The sequence below is a fragment of the Panthera leo genome, chromosome E2 (genome assembly GCF_018350215.1).
Source record: "Panthera leo isolate Ple1 chromosome E2, P.leo_Ple1_pat1.1, whole genome shotgun sequence".
Classification (NCBI taxonomy): domain Eukaryota; kingdom Metazoa; phylum Chordata; class Mammalia; order Carnivora; family Felidae; genus Panthera; species Panthera leo.
In genome coordinates, this window is record NC_056693.1 from 15,878,425 (window position 1) to 15,892,607 (window position 14,183).

The 14,183-nt window shown below is 46.9% G+C and overlaps 1 protein-coding gene across 6 annotated transcripts in view; it reads right to left on the bottom strand.

Annotated features, from left to right (window-relative positions):
- SIPA1L3 (signal induced proliferation associated 1 like 3) overlaps positions 1 to 14,183 on the bottom strand; it is a 237,245-nt gene that overhangs the window by 211,567 nt on the left and 11,495 nt on the right. Inside the window, exon 1 of one of the 6 annotated variants that reach the window (XM_042919976.1) lies at positions 10,943 to 11,118. The exons of the other annotated variants lie outside the window; for them this stretch is intronic. The gene's annotated coding sequence lies outside the window, so the exon portion shown is untranslated. Of the gene's footprint in view, positions 1 to 10,942; positions 11,119 to 14,183 lie in introns of those variants that run through there. 6 annotated transcript variants of the gene reach the window in all.

The following is a 14,183-nucleotide window of genomic DNA, read 5'->3' on the forward strand; positions in this document are numbered from 1 at the left end:
AATAAATACTGTAATAAAAGGCACGACAGGATCTAGGTTAGTGGGGATGGTGGAAGGGCCACCGATGTGGACTTGATCCCTTCCTGGTTTCATAAATGTAGGACATTAGCTCCTCCTGGGCACAGGCTGTGTCAACATCATGAATTAACAGCTGTGGCTGGAGTGAGAGAAAGGGGAGTAAGGTCAGACTGTGGGTCAGGCCACCGAGGTTCCAAACCAGACCCAAGTAGCTGAGGGACAAGGATCAAGGGCTTCGCTTCTCTGGGCCTCAGTTTCTTCATCTGCGAAATGGGGAGTAAGAGTCTACCGTAAAGAGGGTTACAGGAGACGTGTGTGAGTAGGACACCCCAGCCCAAGTTAAAGGGGGCCGGGGACCGTCATTACTGCCATCCATCCAAACCTGCAGCCCAAAGCCTGAAACCCTGGAAAATCTACTCCCCTCCCCATGCTCTGACCAATCCCTTAGCAACTTGTCAGGCCATGCACTTCTGTCAAGCACCAATGCCACTCTGCAGGCCAGGCACCTCTCCTCCCTCCAGGGAAGGCTGCCTCCCTCCTTGTTCCACTGCCACTCCTTCAGAGGCAATGACAGCAAGGACACTCAGAATAAACACCAAGCCCTCTCCCCGGCTCCCACCCCTGCCCACCCTTCCACCTCCTTCTCTACAAGGCTCCAGCCACACCACTGTTCTGTTGTTCCTCCACCCACCAAACTCCTTCCTGCCTCAGCACTTATGCATTTGCTGTTCCTTCTGCCAGGACCTCTTCCCGCAGATCTTTCGAGAGGCTGGCACCTTCGTACCATTACGGTCTCAGCTGCTATCACTACCCGACAAAGCTCTCCCCCAGCCTCCCACAGCCCTCTCCGCCTTCCAGGTGGCTCTCTCATCAGTCTGCTTCATCACTTCACAGCATGATTCGACCCCACTTGAAACACCTTATTAATTTGTTTACTACTTTCTCTTCTGTGTCCTTCAATGTGAACCAAAACCCCAGGAGGACAGGCCTTCTCAGGTTCTGACCCGAGCACTGGGAACACATGTGATGCTCAATGAATATTTGCCAAAGGCACAAGTCAGTGACTGAATGAATTAATGAATTCTACATCATTCTACATCAAATCTCTGCCCTTCCCCCCCCCCCCCCCCCCGGAGTAAATGTGTTGTAATCTCCAGAAGAAAAGAAAGCCCTTAGGTAGTGTGCAATATAATGCGTAACTGATCCCAAGGCATCCAAATGATTTCATGCGTGCTAGTGCTCTAAAGAATTTATGACCCAGACAACAGTGCCTGGGGTCAGAGCGCGCCCCTGGCCAGGCTACTAGAAGGAGAGCCTCTCCGTGGAGCAGAGCCAGTTTTTGTTCTTTTGTCTAGGAAGAGAGTTTCAGATCAGAAGAAATCCAAATGCTCAAAAACCTCTTGCCCCAAGCATAAAGGCTTAATCCCCTGGCATGGAACAAGAACTCTCTAGAGGCTGTAGGTTTGAAAAATTCATGGCCAGGGAAAGAGAACAAAAAATGGAAATGTCAACAACGGCCTAGAGTCATCTCTCCCTGGTTACGGTGGGTGACACATACGAACACAGGGCCCCACCTGGTCAAAGGTAAGGCCCGAAGCAGCTGCGCCTGAACAGTAAGATGACTGTGGCGGTTCATCTGTTTATTCCCAAATCCAAGATGAGGTGTGCCAGTAGAGGCCCGTACACATCGAATGAATGGATGCAAAAACAAAGAGGATTTGGATCACCGAAGGAAAAATCCGCAGATCAGAAGCCACCAGCCCAGTCGTTCAATACTCATTTCTAATGTAAACAAAAGTTCAAAAGAGTCAGTACCCTCAGGGTAACTAAATAATAGATGAGAAAGGTTGCTCTCTAAAGGAATACTCCAGCTAATAAGCGAAGAGGAGGACAGAATTACAAGTGTCACAATTTCTGCAAACCCTAAGTAAAATCACAGCTGTCAGAAATGGTTATTTACAGCCATTAACTACAGGACGTCACTGAAAGAGAACACAGGCTTTACCCATCTGCTGAGGATAGAACACACAACAGCCAGGAGAATGCCCTGCCATCCCTACCCAGAACACACACCAATATGCGTGTGTGTGCACATCTCACACCTGAATCTGATCCAGTCTCCAAACCCAACCACCCATTTGCAGGAAGCACAGGGACAGAAGAACTTGTTAGCCACCACCACAGAAATACAACCCCAGACACAGGCTGTGGGAGATCTACAGGGCAAATTACGTGGCTTTTCTCAACAAATAAACTATCCAAGAAAAAAGGGGGGAAAAATGGGGATGGCGGGGGGACCCACAGATTAAGTGACACTTAACAAGCATGTGAACCAAATCCCACAGTGGACCTTGATTGGAACAAATCAATTCTAAGACTTTTATGAGAGGATCTGAAATGTACTGGATGCTAGATGATGTCAAGCAATTATTGTTAGTTACCTTAATCATGACCATGATATTGTCACTGTGTCCTTAAAAATCTTATCTTTCATAGATAAGAACTGAACTATTTAACTATAAAATAATCCCGTGGGGGTGGGCAGCAGCCTATACAAATAAACCCAGAGTGGTCATGAGCTAAGAAGAGCTGAAGCTATTATTGACTTTTCTCAAACAGTGTCTAGAGGTGATTAAACCGAGAGGGTGGCTGAGAAAGCAGCTCGTGATTACTTTCACCGCCAAGGGCTAATGATCACATGACGTCTTCCTCCTGCAGCTCCGTGTCAGTCTGGGTAAAGCCAAAGTCCTTACTGTGGCCCCAAGGCCCCACACAATCGGCCCCCATCACCCCTCTCATTCCCGCCCCCCACCCCCCGGCCACCGCCCCATCTCTCCCTCACTCACCACTCTCCAGCCCTGCAGGCACTCTGAAGTTCCTCAAGCATGCCAGGCACCTTCTCACCTCAGAACCTCTCACTGGCCCTTATTTCACCCAAATGCTCTTCCCCCAGATACCCACAAGGCTCTGCGACTCCCTCTCTTCACCTCTGTCCCAATGTCATCTTCTGAAAGAAGCCTTCCCTAACCCCACTCTCTCAAACAGCACCAAAAGTCTTCAAAATTTAATAGGGGCACTTGGCTGGCTCAGTAGGAGGAGCATGTGTAGAGATTACTTAAATAACCTTAAAACATGGTTTGAAAAGGGGCACCTGGGTGGCTCAGTTGAGTATCCAACTCCTGATTTCAGCTCAGGTCACGATCTCATGCTTCATAGGTTCGAGCCCCACATCGAGCTCTGTGCTGACAGCTCAGAGCCTGGAGCCTGCTTCAGATTCTGTGACTCCCTCTCTCTGCCCCTCTCCCGCTTGCCCTGTCTCTCAAAAATAAATAAACATTAAAAAAAATTGGGGGGAGATTTAATTAAATAGCATCACATGCTACTTATTCTCATTCCATGTACCCACCTTCATTTTTTTTCACACCGATTATCTCTTTTGGACTTACTATATATGTCTTTCTTTACTATCTGTCTTCCCTTTTATAACGTAAGCTCCATGAGGGTGGAAATTTCATTTGTTTTGTTCACTACAGTCGTCCCAGCTCCCAAAACAGCATCTGTACAAACCAGGGGCTCGATTAATATTTGTGTAATAAATCAAAGAACCAAAGCGACATGACCTTCAGGTACCATCCTAGTGCCTGGCATCTCCTTTAAGAGCCATTTTTAGGGAGGGGCACCTGGGTGGATCAGTTGGTTAAGCACCAATTTCAACTCAGGTCATGATCTTGCAGTTCGTGGGTTGAAGCCCTGCGTCCGGGTCTGTGCTGACAGTTTGGAGCCTGGAGCCTGCTTCAGATTCTGTCTCCCGCTCTCTCTGCCCCTCCCCCACTTGTGCTCTCTCAAAAATAAACGTTAAAAAACTAAAAAAAAAAAAAAAAGAGCCATTTTTAAGGAACACTTCAGAACTAGTAAAGCCTCTGGCTGCCTAATCCAATGTTTAGTCTCCCCTTTTAACTTAGCAGAATCTGATCTTTAAAGATTTTATTTTTAAGTAATGTCTACATCCAACGTGGGGCTTGAACTCACAACCCTGAGATCAGAGTGCCATGTTCCACTGACTGAGCCACGCCAGGTGCCCCCAGATTCTGATGTTTAGCTAAGGACAGGGGCATGTGAAATAAAGACTACATTTCCCAGACTCCTTGCAACTATGTATTGTACCCTAAGTTCTGAGCAAGAGTCTATATAAGTAGAATTATCGTGTGCAACTTCCATTAGGTCTTTTTTTTTTTAAGTTTATTTATTTTTGAGAGAGAGACAGAGAGAGCAAGTGGGGGGAGGGGCAGAAAGAGAGGGAGACAGAATCCTAAGCAGGCTCTGCACTGTCAGTGCAGAGCCTTATGCGGGGCTTGAACTCACAAACTGTGAGATGATAACCTGAGCTGAAATCAAGAGTCAGACACTTAACTGACATCCAGGCGCCCCTCCATTAAGTCTTTTTAAAAAGACAGGGGTGCCCATCTTCATTCCTTCCTTCCTGCTGGCTGGGATGCAATGGCTGGAGCTTGAGCAGCCATATTGAATCATGAGGTGGCAGGACAAGGATGATAGATCCAAGAGGAAGAAGGAGCCTGCGTCCACAATAAGAATGTAGCCCTGGCCTGCTTATATCACTGGGCTCCTTTATGTAATAGAGAAAGAAACTTCTATCTTGCTTAGGCCATTGTATTCTGTTTTATATACGGTTTTCTATCATATGCAATTGAACCTAATCCTGATACACTTGGGATCAAAAGACCATCCAGAGTGAGTGGAACAAGTCCTATATCTATACAAATGTATAAAAACGTCCATAAATTGAGAACTATTCCAAAGAAGAATCACTGTGAGCTTGCAGATACACAAAGAGCTATCATGGAGCTGGGGAGAGGGTAAACGGGTGGGAACAACCAAGGAAATAATGACATGAGAACCACATTTTCAATTAGGTTAAATAGGCTGCTGCCTCAGGATTAGTAACCAGAGCACAGCTGACTCTTAAACAATACAGGTCTGAACTATGCAGGTCCATTTACATAGTTCATACAGTATTATAAATGTATTTTCTCTTCCTTATGATTTTCTCAATAACATTTTCTTTTCTCCAGTTTACTTTAAGGATAGAGTACATAATATGTATAACATACAAAATACATGTTAATTGTTGACACTATCAGTAAGGCTTCTGGTCAACAGTACAATTAGTAGTTAAGCTTCTAGGGAGTCAAAAGTTATATACAGATTTTCAGCTATGTGGGTAGGTATGTGCCCTTAACTCCCACACTGTTTAAGGGTCGAGCGTATATAAGGAACACCTACAGGGGCACCAGGGTGGCTTAGTCAGTTCAGCGTTCAACTCATGATTTCTGCTCAGTTCATGATCTCAGGGTTGTGAGATCGAGCCCCCCTGTGTTGGGCTCTGCACTGGGCATGGAACCTGATTAAGATTCTCTCTCTCATTCTCTCTCTCTCTCTCCCTCCCTCTGTCCCTCCCCTGCTCATGCAAGCTCTCTCTCTGGGGGAAAAAAAAAAAAAAAAAAGAACACCTACAAATCAATACTAAAATGCCGCAAAGTGATGAGCAAGTTTTATCCAGAAGAAAGATAAAAGATATTCTGCCTTATCAGTCTTCAGAGGAGTATAATCAAAACTACAATGAGATTTCATTTCATATCTGGCAAAAAATAAAAAAGTTTTACCAAACCAAGCCCTTGGTGGCAACGTTCAGAGACCAGTCTGACAGTATTTGGCGAAGTCAAAGATGCTCACATCCTACGACCCGCCAATCTTGTGCCTAATAACACCCAAAAGAAATTCATGTCAATACATGCTAGGAAACATGTGTAACAACATTCACAGTAGCCCATGAATCGCAAAAAATCTAGAAACTAATGAAATGTTCATTGGCATGCAAATGACTAACATAAAAATGTGGTACATTCAGCCAGTGGAATATTATATAGCAGCAAAAAAAACCAGAATGAACTACAGCTATACAAAAATAGTCTGGATCACTCTTAGATTCACAACACTATGGGAAAAATGCAAGTCCCACCAAACTATATACAGTACAGTATCATTTGCATAAAGTTCAAAAATAGTTCTTTTTAAGACAAAGAATGATAAATAAAAAACTCAAGATGGTGGTCACCTCTGGGACAGGAGGCAGGGTATGGAATGGGAAGTACCACACAGGTTCATGTGTTATTAAAATGTCCTAATTCCTGGGCATTAAATTCCTTGGACATTAAAATGTCCTAATAGCCTACTGTTAATTATAACAGACAATTTTGCATGAGCCAAAAACACCAGTGTTTCATGCACCAAGGATTCCGATTAATCTGATTTTGCGTGTCCAAAGGCCATCTTTAAAAAAATGGAATATATTTAGAAAGAGGTGAGAGAGCATGTACACCAAGTTACTGACATATGGGACCAATGAGGCAGGAGGTAGGAGCGGAGGGGATGAAGTAGTAGGTGGTTTCTGCTTCATGTTTTGTTCTGCCATCACTTAAATATTCATTTCAACAAGAAATGTTTCCTATAACGAACTCACACAATATAGCGCAGTGGTTCACGGACTCCGGAGCCAGACCACCAGAGATCACACGTTGACTGCACTACTTCCTGGCTGCGGTAAGTAGGCAGGTAGGTTATTTAACTTCTCTGTGCCTCTGTTTCTGTATCAGAAAAGGAAGGGTGATCACAGTGCCTACTTCATGGGGCCACTGTGAAGACTGAATGGGTTGGTTCACAGCTCCTCTACACAAGGGAGGCCCTTAATGAGACTGGTTATTATGATTCTCACTAGTCTAACTTCTAACATGCACATGGAGGACAGCCATGAGCTGAGCAATGATCTAGTGAAGGCCTACAAATGATCCTGGTCAGTTTAACCCCCAGCTGTGCTTCCTTCCCTCATACTTGCAGCCTCTGAAAGAAGCCTGGTGCACTGCTCATCCCAAGTACTTACTGAACAGATGATAAACGAATACAAGATGCCACCTCACCACTTCTCTAGCTGTCTGAACAGACCCCTTCTGGATGCCTACTCTCATGTCCATTCTCCCTTCTTCAATACTGACCCTTCATTTAGGGTGGTGGTTAAGTCCAAATTTAAAAACTGCATTTCCATGACTCCCCCGTAGCTAGGGGTGGTCACGTCATGGAGTTCTCTAGCCAAAGTGACACGAGCAGAAGTCAGCTAAAGATTTCAGGGAAGGCTTTGGTGTCCTACAATAGAGGTACTGTCTCCCTTCCTTAAGAGTTTTGCTTCTTCCTGCCTGTGACAAGGATGTGGGGCTGGAGGTGGAACAGCCTTCTTCTCGCTACGAGGCTAAGGGCAGCAGCAGTGCAGATAAAGAAGAGCCTGGGACACTGGAGAGATGGTAAGCTGCAGCACCACCTTTCCCTGCTAACCTCTGCACCTCTCCTTACGTGAGAAAACGAAGGCTGTCGTAGTCTCTGAAGATGACCCCCAGTGGGCACATCTCTCGGAACTCAAGTCTTCCACTGTCCCTCCCACACTGAATCTGGGCTGACCTGTGACTCACTTGAGCCAACAGAATGAGGCTGAAAGTGAGCTGGGCCAGCTCTGGACTATGCCTTACGAAGGCTCATCAGAAGCCCTGAGCTGCCATGTTGTAAGTCCAGCTACTGGCTGGTGAGGCCACACGGAAGAAGAGATCCTGAGACTACAGAGAGAGGGGCCCAGCCATCTCCAAGGCACAATGTGGCCGAGATATCTTGAGTGCTCCAGCTCCATCTACCCTTTGTCTGCTGCAGCGTAAGAAACTCCGGTTAAGCCCAGGAGAAGAGCCGTCCGCATGAGCCTCAGTAAAGCAGAGTCTGTCATTTTAAGGCATTTAAGTTTTAGGGTGCCTTGTTATGTAGCAATAGAAAACTAGAATAAACCTCTATCTGGGCACACCACTGTACAAGTTTCACAAAGCCAAATATATCCCATAATTAAAGTGCCACCTAAAAAGGATATGTGCCCATCGATCAAAGATCCCAACAAAATCTCTTGCATATTGATAACAAAGATCCTTAAAATGGAAAAAAAATATGAACCTTCTGTTATTTTGTTAACGAGTACTCATTAAACACAACTAACCCATATTAAGGGTGATGAATCTATTACTTACTTTTATAATTAAAAAGCATTTAAAGTAGAAAGTTCAACACTGTGCTGGACCTGGTGAGAACCCTCAGAAAACACATCTTCTATCTGGGCAAGAGGTATCATTATACTAATACTACTTCATATTCATTTTCAAAGGCTTAGAGCTTAAGTTAACAAGGTGGCTAAGCAGGTTGGACACCTGCAAACTAATTAAAGAAGGCTATCAATAAAAATAATAATTTGAAAAAAAAACAGAAACAAAGGGAATGCACATCAGTGATGGTCTAGCCAAATTAATTATGGTACACCCACACCACCATGTGTTACACACATCTTTTGCTATCAAAAAGAACAAATCTGAGTGCTATCTGAGAATCTGGAGGCATATCTATATGGTTTTGCCATGTTAGAAAAACAAAATGCAGGGCACCTGGGTGGCTCAGTTGGTTAAGCATCCAACTTTGGCTCAGGTCATGATCTTACAGTTCGTGGGATCCTGCCCCACACTGGGCTCTGTGCTGACAGCTAAGACCCTGGAGCCTGCTTTGGATTGTGTGTGTGTGTGTGTGTGTGTGTGTGTGTGTGTGTGTGTGTGTGTGTCTGCCCTCCCTCGCATTCTCTCCCTCCCTCTCTCCCTCTCCCCCCTCTCAAAAATAAAATATTTTTAAAAAAGCAAAATGCAAGAAAATGAGGGTAATATTATCCCTTGTAGGATACTATTTCTCTCCACAGGATTATATAACCATGGGAGGAAAGGTAGAAAGATACGCACATAAGTACTTGATTGTTACTATGGGTGAAGGACTGTGGGAGGATGCTGACATGGGGGTGGGGCAGAGAGGAGTCCACAAACTAGGGACAGAAAAAAATTGAAGAGGAGCTTGGAGTTAATTCATGATCATCACCCCCAAGTAGCGAGTGCTCTCTATGCACCAGATACAGTGCTTGACTAGGTCACCTGATCTCACCTGAACTTCTCATCTAATGTGGGAATTATTAATTATTCCCATTTTCCAGATCAGGAAACAGAGGCCCGGAGAAGGCAAGCACTGTGCCCAGAGTGCGGGCAGTGCTGGGACTTGAGCATGAAGAGCCACAGTCTTTCAGGAAGGGCACTGAAACTGCACCACTGCCCCTGGGGCTCAAAGGGCACAGTTAACTGCTGGAGGAGCAGTTCCTTGGACACCTGGCACATTCAGGCCCAAAGGTGTGGCAGTGCAGGATGCAGCCGGCAGTCCATCAGCACCTCGGTGCCTCGGTGTCTCATGCCGTCCGGAGAAATCTGAGAGGGCCACTGACCTCGCTCCGCAGAGCCTGGGGAAGCCCCGCCCAGGACACTTTTACAGAACCAACTGCCGACACCAGGAGCCAGAGCACTGACGAGGTGGGATCAGCCACGACACACTCTCCGAGTTCGCCATTTAATCACAATGCGTTCAGCCCCCGAACAAGAATTACTGCCTGTTAAAGCAGGGAAGACCAATAAACCATGCCTGGCCAGTTAATTCTGATTTCCAAGGCATTCCCTGACCTTACTGCAGGAACACTGGGCAGGACCTGGCGATTAAGTGGGCTCTCCAGATACACGCAGGTGTGTGCACGTGCGGGCAGTGTCTTGGACAAAGCTTTCCCCACCCGATTTAACCTGCACGCAGCCTCAACTCTCACCAGGGCCAAGGCTGTCTGATCCCAGCCACATGAATCCAGGCTGCCCGGATGAGCCACTGGCAGGCCCCGGATTCTCCAGACTGCAGGGGATGAGGGACAGGAAGCCAGAGGCCCTGATGCCTCAGACAGGCTTGATGAGAATCAAAGCGAGGGTGTGGGAATGCCACCTCCCCCACAGCTGCAGGTCTGGGGGCATTCTAACTCAAACCCCAAATGGGGACAGTCATCCATCCTCGGACAATGTTGCACCTGATATCATAAATTTATTCATAAAATAATTTATCCCACACCTACCACATGCCAGGAACTGCTCTACAAGAATAGAGACCGAAGTCCCTGCCCTTTTATGGAGCCTACAGGTGGGGGGGGGGAGGGGCAGATAATAAACAAGTATGTCAAGTAGTAATAAATGCCATGAAGAAAAATAAAGCACAGTGAAGGACTAAGAGTGGTGGAGAAAGTGCTATTTAATAGGGACAGAGGCCCCACGGAGAGGGTGACATCTGAGCAGAGACCTGGAAGGGGGTGGGGAGTCTTGGGGATACTGGGGGAAGTGTTCCAGGCCAAGGGAACAGCCAGGGCAAAGGCCCTCAGGGAGGAACAGAAGGAGGCCTGAGCAGCTGGAGTGCGGCCAGCAGCAGTTAAGAAGTCAAAGATAAGGCCAGGGAATTTGGGGGGCAGGGGCACAGGGCTAGCTGACACTGAGGACGACTCCCTGCCCAGGCTGTGAGCACTTTACATAACGATTCACTGGAAAGATGAATGGGTACTGCTCCTACTTCCCCCTTCATCAGATGGGGAAACTGAGGCCCAGAGAGGGAAAGGAACCTGCCTGAGATCACACAGCTCCCCTGTACCAGGCCGGGATGTCCCACAGCCCCTGGCACAGAAGTTTGCATCCCACAGGAGCTCAACATCCACCAATTGGTTCCTTCTCCGGAGAGAAAATATCCTCCATTTTCTTCTCACTCCCTCGATACTCCGCCCACCGTTCTTCACAGTTAGGAGCAGACAGGTAAACACTTCACGCCAGAGGAAGGGAGGAAAAGAAAACAAAAAAGCCACCAGTCTAATTCCCGAAAAGAAGAAACACATCATTACCTTTCTCTCCTCTACAAGTTACTACCAAACTTAGCAAACATCACTCACCCAAGAGACGTCCTGAGCGCAGCCGTGATCACAGAGCTGGCAGGTGACTGGCCGGGACCCGGCAAGGCCACCTGCCCGAGCTCTGCAGGCTGCCCCCGGCCGGTGCCTCCCCCGCTCGGCCTACTGTGGGTGTCTGGAATGCGGAAACGGGAACCTGCCGTGCCAGCTCCTAACAGCGACTTATTCAATAGCCGCGGGAACACGCCAGCCACTGGAGTTCCCCCACGAGGAGCTCAGCGCAAACAGGCGTGCTCCCAAAGAGGACTGTTTCGCCAGCAGTCCCTTTGGGGGAGGGAAAAAAAAAGGACTCCTTACTCACCAGACACGTGGTCTGAGGAGCCTGAATGGGCTTAAGAGAAAGCTCCAAGGTAACAAAGACGGCTCGCCTGTTACTGCTGATCCAGGAACGGGCCACCTGTTCACTGACTGAGCCGGGCTGGATCCGTGCCCACAGCCTCCCCTGCCCTGGGCTGGCACCTGCCCGCTTCATTCACAACCTCACAATCCAAAGGTGGGCTCCGTTCCCGGTGCGGACTCCCGGTCTGCTCACTCAGGCAGAGGCAGAGGCAATGTAGCTTAATGATTAAGCACCGCCTCTGGGCCCCTCCGGCCAGCTTTGGAAGCACAGCCCGGAATGGCTTTGCCTGATATTAACAACCACCAGAGCCTGGGTACTCACTCTGCACAAGGCACCCTTCTAAGCACTTCCTACGAGTTATTTCCCCTAGCCCACACAGCTACCCTCCTAGGATGTACTATTATCATTGCTACTTCACAAGTGAGAAAGTTCAGAAATAGAGAAGTCACAGCGTGGAGATCACCTAGCAAGAAAGTGGTGGGGCAGAGAGGTAATCCCAGCACAGCGACTCTGGGTTTCCAGTTCTTAACCACTACACCCAGATCCCCTTTCAAGATGAGAGACTGCCCCCCCGCCCCAACTGGGTCCCAGTTGCCACATCTGTAAAATGGGATGTGTGTGAGAGTTGGTGAGGTCTGTATGGGGGAACACTTAGCCTAACCCACAAAAAATGCTCAACAACTATCAGCTATAGTCATGACATTCTGCCCTCAGATTCAATCAGATTCCGCTTATACCTTAAAATAGGGGGTAACTATGGGCAGCTGAAGGGAAGAAAAATAAAGATTCTTGCTGCCCTTTTCACCCACAAAAAAATACCACTGACCCTTGAACATGGGTTTGAACTGTGCAGCTCCATTTATGTAGTTCTTATGGTACAGTACTATAAATGTATTTTCTCTTCCTCATGACTTTTTCAATAACATTTCTTTTCTCCATCTTACTTCACTGTAAGAATACCATATAAAATACATACAACACACAAAATACGTGTATGTTCTCAGTAATGCTTCAGGTCAATGGTAGGCTATTAGTAGTTAAGTTTTGGGGGTGTCAAAAGTTATACTCAGATTTTCAACTGTGCGGGGGGTCAGTGCCCCTAACCCCTGACCTGTCCAAGGACCACCTATACGGTGTGTATTAAGTGCTCACTGGGGGCCAGGACTGCAGTGTTCTAAGTGCTTTACATACTTTAATGCACGGCATCCACCCAACTACCTAGGAGGTCAGTATCACTACCAGCCCCACCTCAGCTCAAGCCCACGCTCCATTCCTCACTCCCTCTGTAGTCTGGCAGGGCAGTAACTTTACACTGTGTCTGTCCATATGTGGGACTAATCGGCATCCACAGGAAACTTCAGTCTGCAAAATGAATGGTCACTTTCACAGGCTGTTAGAAGGAGGGGGCGGGATCATTAAATAGTAATTTAATTATTCAATTAATAAATCTCATGTGTTAATAGCAGAGATCATATTTGTAAGCAACCACGTGCCGGCAACGGGGGTAAGCACCTGACCTGCATCCTCTCCTTTCATCCATACAACCACCTTTCGAGCCAGTCCTCAGGAGGGGAAACTGAGCCTCTGCGAGGAGCACTTTGAACAGCAACTGGTCAAGAGCAGAGAGAGGAGGGAGAGCCAAGTGTTTCTGAGCAGAGAAAATGCTCTCAAACACATGCACACTGCCCCTCAGACTGCTGCCTCATCACTCAGCTTGGGTTTGCCTCTATTTTCAAACAAAATATTGGGTTTCCCGATAAGACCGACAGCTCCTACAGTACAGGGACTCTGCGTACATCTTCTCGAAGGTGGACATTAGTAGAGAACAAAAGTGATGTCCTGATTCAGGTAACTACAAAACAAAGCGGGTCAGTACAATGACATGAAAATGTATGAGTGCAATGCTTCCACTTTGTTTTACTAACTTCTGCAGCAGACCCAGGTGTTTGCCTACCAATTCCATCCCTTTCTCCAAGTCCTTTCCTAAACAGTACTCAAAAAAAACAAAAAACAAAAAACAAAAAACAAAAAAAAACACATAAAAACAAAAAAACAGTACTCCAATTTTATTCCTGTAGCCACTGTCTTCCCAGCAGTCATGTGCTTCAGGTAAGGACAGTTCCAGCCTCAGCCCTGAGACTACATCATGATCGGCTCTTACTTGTGATTTGCCCAGGTGTGGTCACGTGCCAGAATGCTGGCCAATGAGATATGAGGGGAATCTGAGAGGCAGAGTATCTAGGAAAAGTTTCCTCACTTGTTAGAGATAAACATTGAGTGATAAATAGATGCCCTCTTTCTACTACTAGATGCAGCCTTGTCGGGGTATGACAGCTGGAGCTGTGGCAGTCATCTTGTGGCCACGAGGAGAGTCTGAGGACACAGGAGACAAACCAAGGATGGCACAGTGACACAACAGAGGGCTTGCTTACAGGCACTGTGGAAGTGCTTAGTCAATCAATTAAGGTGGCGCCAACCATGGGCTTCTTTGTTGCATGAGATCATAAATCTGACTTCAGGCCAATTTCATCTGGGTTTCCTACTGCAATAGATCAGTGGTACTCCAGATGTCCTCTCAGGCCGAGGAGCACCCAGTAACACCTGACTACTTGTTAAAAATGCAGATTCTCAAGCCAGACCTACTGAATCAGAAACTCTTGGTGGGGCCTGGCAATCTGTAATTTAACAAGCATTCCAGGGGATTCGGCTGTCTGCTAAGGTTTGAGAACCACTGCAGAAGCACACAAGTCATTTCAGAGCAAGGCCTCTGGAGTCAAGAGTCCTTGGGTCCAAATCTTGTCACTACCATTCTCTAGCTGTGTGACCTTGGGCAAGTTATTTAAATTTAGCTGCCTCATCTGCAAAAGAGGAATAAAATGAATA